The sequence below is a fragment of the Odontomachus brunneus genome, unplaced genomic scaffold (assembly GCF_010583005.1).
Source record: "Odontomachus brunneus isolate Ranch 3 - 2012 unplaced genomic scaffold, Obru_v1 Obru_scaffold_085, whole genome shotgun sequence".
NCBI classification, from domain to species: Eukaryota; Metazoa; Arthropoda; class Insecta; order Hymenoptera; family Formicidae; genus Odontomachus; species Odontomachus brunneus.
The window spans coordinates 297,572-304,723 of NW_022639535.1; the positions used below are offsets into that span (position 1 = coordinate 297,572).

At 47.2% G+C, this 7,152-nt stretch overlaps 1 protein-coding gene across 12 annotated transcripts in view; it reads left to right on the plus strand.

The window, feature by feature from the left end:
- Window positions 1-7,152, plus strand: part of LOC116847936 (synaptogenesis protein syg-2-like) — a 413,298-nt gene that overhangs the window by 255,796 nt on the left and 150,350 nt on the right. The window contains exon 1 of one of the 12 annotated variants that reach the window (XM_032823548.1): window positions 1,258-1,342. The exons of the other annotated variants lie outside the window; for them this stretch is intronic. The gene's annotated coding sequence lies outside the window, so the exon portion shown is untranslated. Of the gene's footprint in view, window positions 1-1,257; window positions 1,343-7,152 lie in introns of those variants that run through there. 12 annotated transcript variants of the gene reach the window in all.

Consider the following 7,152-nt stretch of genomic DNA (forward strand, 5'->3'; position numbering starts at 1 on the left):
GAATTCTCAATAAAATAATCCACTTTTCGTCGGAGTAATTTGACGCGGAGAGTAACGATGCAAGGGAGTGGCGGATTGTCGAGTTTTCGCGAGGAAATTCCTGAATCTCGCGTTCACGATGCTAAGCAAAGACAGCAGCCGGAGAGGGGGTGGTCGACGGCTCTCTCGGATTTCCGCCGCACTCGATCGGTTTAAACGTTCGGAATCGCCTGAGAGGAGACTCTCATCGACACTCTCGTTTCGCGTGTACAGCCCGGCCGAATAGCCGCGTCGCTTGTTGGACAAGCGAACGAGAGAGATTGGGCGCGATGCGTCAGCGAAATTTTGACGACGCACCGAATAAACGCGCTTCCGTTTCGGCAAGTGTGACGGGGCCACGGGGGCGAGCGCGAGGGTGGAGAGGACATTTATCAAGCGACGAAAACCAATTCTCGAGGACTTTAGTGCGGTCGCGCGTCACCGCCGCCGAATGGCTTTGTCCACGTTCGCGGAAACACACACAGCCGATATCAGGCCGCGTAAGTAACTGTCGAAAAGGGGGGTTGATCGATGGATCGTTGCTAATACACCGCCGTGAATCGCTTCGTGGTAGATCCGCACGCAGCTGCACCGCGAGGAGCAGAAAGGCACGCGAGCGAGATCGCATCGCGCGGCATTCGCGGACTTGACGTGTGGAAAACGAGGGCGGAGGGGCGCGAGTTTGTCCTGACCGATTGTCGTTACAACCACGGAATGGAATCCCTTCGCTATTGCCGATGTTTATCGGCGGGAGAACGGATGCGTTGAAAATCCTTGGTGCAATAACAAGGAAATGGAAAACGGAGCTCGCGCCAGCCGACAGGAAAGACTTCGCGTCGGAATTGTTGTCCTCCTCGACGGCGCGTGTTGCGACGTCGCGACCGTCGCGAGCGGATATGTGAACGAGGTTTGCCGTTATGTAGCAAGAGCGATCTTTCGAAGAATCATCGGGAAAAAGCTCGTTCTTAGGTCGGCGTTCAAGCAACAAACTGTCAATACCTGTTGTTTCCCTTTCCTGATATTTGTATTTTTTTTCAACTGCTTTTATCCGCTTCTATCTTTCTCCATCACTCGTTTTATTCCCGGCTTGCCGGGATCCCTTGGAGTTTCCCCGCATGCAACAGAATTCGCGGTAACGATGTTTCGCTCTGAGCACTTTCAAACGAGGTATCTCTGTCTTTCTGATTACAGGTGAGTGATTCCTCGACTGTCGTCCTAGAGTTTTTCCTAGCCGCGATGCGATGCGACCGTCAAAGGGCGGACGTGAAATCCGTCGGACGTGTTTACGTTTCGCGAGCGATGGGCGAGTCAAACGAGTGACACGGTAAGGTACACGGCGGCAACTGCCTCTGCAGGTTAACGGGCCTTCCATGGCTTGGGCGTGAGCGAGTGCGCGCGTGCACGGCGCGTATAAATACGTTATTTATATTTACGCTGCAATCAACGAACTACCACCGCCGCATCGCCACTCGTGGCCTTTTTCACCGTCAAACTCTCACGCCCGCGCGACATCGTTCTCGCACCAAAGTCCGACGCTGCAATAGATCCATCTCGCCGCGCGACGGAGAATCCCGCGATTTTCACTATTTCATCGAATCGGACGAATAATTTCTTTACACACTTTCTTACGCGATACCTTCTTTGTGAAACATACTCGTAGATAATTCACCCTTTGCGCCCCAAAAGTGCCACAGCGGTGCCATCTATAATTCTCATAAAAGTACGCTACGTCAGTATCTTTCGGGTTTTAAGTTAATTTTGAAATCAGCTGTATTGGTTATATTACATTCAAGTTTATTTTATCTTCAACATTAAATTAATTTTGAATTAAATTAAATTTCAAATTGTATAAAATGTTTGAATTAAATGTTGAATTAACTTAAATTCATTTTGAAACTAATTACTTTAAATATAGATTTATATTTTTTAATATACATTTAACATTTAAATTTAAATTTAAATTTAAATTTTTTTTTTTTTCTATAATATAGATTTAGAACTTGAAAGGCACTAGCGCAGTCTTTTTTAGACTCACGAGTCTAAAAAAAATTTGCGAAGGATTGGTGTAGCTTAATAGTGATTTCAGTGGAGATTTTGGACAATTCTCGACCAACAGTAGAGGGTTGTTATTTGGAATTCGTTTCACGATAGAACACAACGCGCGACTCGGTTAGCGCTAAATTTCCCTTAATGCCTGTGTTCTTCTCGTCGAAGTCACCGAAATTGTGAAAAAATAATTCTGACAGCATCGGTGAAGCTGGAGCGATCGACCATGACCATTCTCGCATCACATATGTTACCATTCGCGCGCTGTGAAATATGAAACTTTTCGCTGGCGACGCGGCGAGATAGAAAAGATTAAAATCGCACGCGAGATGTATCGACTGCATACGCGGCAGTTTTAATCATTGAGACGACTTTATCGTCTCAAAAAGCAATCTATCAAGTCGGGAGGCGGTGGTGGTGGCGATGGCAGCACCTCAAACACAGACAGTCTTGCAAGGCGCGGCGGTCGGTTGATACACTTACCGCCATATTCGGGCTAATCTGCAAACAGTATGCTCGGCAAATCCGGATATAGACACAGCTGATAGATTAGTTAGTTAAGCTATGTCAAACAGGAATACCAAAGTAAGCTTGTATAGATTTAGTATGGTCGCGCGAGCGCTATACGTCTGCACGGTTTGCACGCCACGCGCCAATGTGTCGAATGGAACGGCAAATATTGTTTCGCTCGAGGATTCCCCAAAAGGGAGACGAGATATCGAGACGAAAGCCGCGGAACCATCTTTAGTTTAGACGCTGTCACGCACCTTGGTTGAACGAACACATTGGGTCAAGGATGAGAGCTAGAAATGACGCGCGCAAACGGCACCGTCAAAATACTAGCGACGAGCGACATAAGGTCTTTTGTAAATTTCGCAACCGAGTCAAACCGAGACAAAGTTAGAACATCCTGCTGCAGCAATTAAGGAGGATCTTGGATTCCGTTAGAATGGAGCTCACTCCGGACGCTGGGAATAGTTAGAGATCTCGTTTCACTTCTATACCTTTAGTTACTTGGTTAGACTAACTTTACAATTTCTTCACAACTGTTTATATTCCTCTTCAGCAAATCATAATTCCAGCCTTTTTCTTTTCGCAAAATTATTTTCCTTTTTATATAAAATGCTTTTTTCTCTCTCTCCTCCTTCGTAATAAGGCTTCTAAAGGATTGCCCTAGAACGACAATGAACGCATCTATTTTTCTCTTATACTCTCTTCCTCTTTCTCTCTCTCTCTGTCACGAATAATAAATCGGCTTTATTTACGTCGCTTATTGACGACGGCGGCGGCGGTGCGAGGTTAATTCACAGTCTGTGATCTCACTTCGCCACGTGTCAATCAAATTCGATCCGGAATCCGGACGGAATAGTGAAGTAAGTTCGTCGCTCGCAATCTCTATCTCCAGTTCTAACTCTCTCTCCCTCTCTCTCTTTCTTTCTCCCTTTTCGTCTGTCTCTTTCTCCGTCTGTTCGTTTTCCGCGGGGAATAACACAATGCCTGGTAATCCGGGCGAGATGTTACGTATAATCCGCGTGTCATCCGTCACCGGGTACGTCCTTAAAAGACTCGAGGATCTCCCGAAATCCTCGGCTACAATGGCGCGATGAATTCATCGTCTCCGCCGCTCCACTTTTTCCGCGCTGCGTCTTGCACGTTGGTGCAATCGAGCTCTCTACCTATCTATCTACCTTCTCCTGCGGACCTCCCTGGTCTCTCGCGCCATTAGAAAGGAAGGAACGAAAAAAGGGCTAGGAGAGGAAGAAGAAAATGACGAGGACGACGTGCAAACTCGCACGCAGAAACGAGACGACGGTTAGGTTAAGCCCATAAAAATCCAGATAGGGTTATCGATCCGAGCGAAGTGAGCCGCGCACTCGTTAAAACTTGTGTAGCGCACGCGAGCGCATTAGTATCATTATCACTATTATTAATATTATTACCGCCATCTTATACTTAATCTCAGCCGGGATACGCATATCGTTGGCGTCATGCGTCATTCTCTCGTTGGCGTGATTTATTAAAATGTAAATCCGCGTCGCTTTTTACCGCCGAGAAACGCGCACTCGTGAATTCTCTCCCCTGAGCGGTCGAGCACTGTTTAGCGATCGATCAATTTCCACGGAGATTCCCCGATCGTCGACAACATCGCGCAGCTCTGTCTTCTTCCTTGAAATCGTGTCAGGGTTCCCTGACACGTCGAAAGTTCGCCTGTTGGAGGAAACTCCCTCGTCTCTGAGACTCTCCTCTCGCGGCAGACGTAGGGTAAACCACATAATTATTGGCATCCCCTTAGTCCCTAGCATTCTAGAGTAACCGGGTTTTTCATGGGACTAGATTGCAGGTAAGTTTCTTGCCTGCACTCTAAACGGAAAAAATATTACAATTTTTTTTTTAATTAAAACAAGCAACTTGTTTAATAGCACATTTCAGTTCCTAAAATATAAGTAGCACACATGAAATAGAAATATAATAAATTACTGCAAATTACTTGTTCCTCGCGGTTATAAGATTCTATAATAATGTTTACTATAAAATTCTCTCCGCATCTAATTCCAAAAGAAATTTTCACAAGTAAAATTATGAACAACTGCTGGTCGACTAAGGGAATGCCAATAATTGTGTGCAATTTACTTTATATCACCGACCCTCCTTTTGTTAATGAAGCTTTTGCAAAGTTCACGGGAGCCTGCCCCGCGGCGTCCGAGAGAGATAGAGGGTGGAATCTTTTCTATTCCTGCGCCGTGAGTCGGGGAGTGATATTTCTAACGATTTCTCTAATTCGATTCTCGCGCGTCAATGGCATTTCAGGTGAAAGCGAGCGAGCGAGCGAGCTCGTTCAATCGCGTTTGAATTACTCTATATCGCGTTACCTATGAGATTCTACCCAAGGTGAGAGACCATCCCCTACGAACTGAGACTCTGTTCCCCTCAACCATTCGTGCCCTCGCGAGCGCTAAGGAATTCTACGAATGAAGGGCATGAAAATCGAAACGTCAGCTTCGTGTTTGCCGGGTCACTTTCGCAATGTGGCGGGGTTGCACCCGCGCGCCCAGAATGGAATTTTCTCCAGGATTTTTCACGACACATATCTGGCGCGCGCGTGGTGGAAGGATCTCGACCGCCGCGCCGTGTTCTCGTTGTTGCGCGCTCACGTGTGCTGCTACACCATCGCGCTCTATATCTCCGTACATGTATATGTCTACGTCTGCGTATGTACGTGTGTGGGTATGCGAAGGTGAACGCGCATCTAACGCGGCGGTATTTGCGAAAGGCGTCAGGCATGGATACACGTAGAGTCGTATATAAGAAAGAAACGACGAAGGTGGTTGCCTCGCTCGCTTTCTTTCTCTCTCTTTCTCTCTCTTTCTCTCTCTCGCGGGGGCAGAGCGGAGAGGATGGCGCGAGGTCGGAAGATGGGGTTGGAAATAGGAAATATGGGGTCTACCGGGTGTGGGGTATACTACTGGGCTTTCGAGTACGCGGCAGATTATGATTGCGTCCACTCCCAGACGCCAGCGGTTCTCCGATTCGTTCGCTCTTTAGGCTCTCACGACTTGCACTCGCTTTGATCGTCGAAAGCTCTTGCTACGCGCCTTAAAACGAGGTCTTCCCATGAAAATATCCAACGATGAATAACTGACTATTTATTCATTCGTCACTTCAACCTCTTTGAGCGATCTGAAGTGGTCGTCACGAGATCATCGCCGTCGAGAAAAAAAAGAGAGAAATTCCACGGGATACGTCGCTCGTGCTGCCATTATTCGCGTTTTATGCGCTTAACAATTTCTCCGTTGACGTAACGACAGCCGTAACTCCGGTTCGCGTTATCGAGCCGCGTTCGCTCTGAGCGAAATTCCGTCCTCGTAGCTTCCGCGATAATACGTTAGCGAGGAATACGCTAGCGGCGCGCGCCCCCACAGGACACCGTCCTGTTTTATGTATATGCCCGTGTTACGTTCTTGCACTGCTTCGAGACGACTTCGCCGCTCGTCTACAGCTCCCCGATGTACCCTGTCGGAGAACACACTGCCGCGCGCGCGCTACCTCTCCGCCGCTACTCTGCTTTCCGCCGCAATCCGATTCTGCTCGTTCCTTCGGGCGAGATTACGTTGGTCCATCCTTCCCACCCCCTTCCTTCTCTCACTCTCTTCTCACTCTCGCTGAACCCCGGTAAGACACCTTCGCGCGCCGTCGTTGCCGTTGATTTTATCCCGGCAACGACGACGTGTGCGCGGCGGCGATAAAAAAATATATAACGTGAGCCATTTCATCCTTCGGATTCGTTTACAATCGTAATCTCATATCTCGTACATTGGCTATTGTTTCGTTAATTTTCCCGATCAAAGGCTTATCGATTGTGCGACTGTGCAACTTGTTTGCGAGACGGTTTGAACATATTTTCCCAGTCGAAGTTAGTAACAACGCATGTAAAATGTTGTTATGTCACGAATTTAAGTTACAACTTAATTTTAAACTCGCCCACTACTTTTGTACTACTACATCCCCTCGCTCTCCTCACTACGTTTTCCGTGGTGGGCGCACATGTCGCATAAAAACTTGATCCATTTTCGCATGTACGGGCTCGTTTGCCTTTCTCTGTTTCTCTTTATAAAAGTAGCAATCCGATTTTACGATCCTCTTTACTCGCGGCAGATTATGCCGCGACGTGTGCACCCCGCGTCGCTGTACGAGGCGACAAAGATAACGATAACCGACGGCTTTGTGTAGCTTTGAGGAGTCGAAGTGAATAGTGACTCGTCGTAGTGCTTCCTCCCTCTCGAGAAAGAGGATTCCGACGTCTTATGAAACGATCTGTTCCGTGATGCAAATTCCGTAGGAACGATATTTCTCTTTCTGCTCTTCTGTCTTTCTTTCTCGCGGTCAACACATATTAGGACCTTAACTTAGTTTCCGCCCAAAAAATACTGAGAAAAAGCATTTATTGTAAAAAATTTATTTAAATTATTTCAATGAAAGTATTTTCCATCACTTTCTACAACTTTTTGCCATCTTTCTGGCAACTGGGCGATACCATCTCGATAAAACGATGTTTGTTTCGAAGCAATCCATTCGTCCACCCATTCTCGC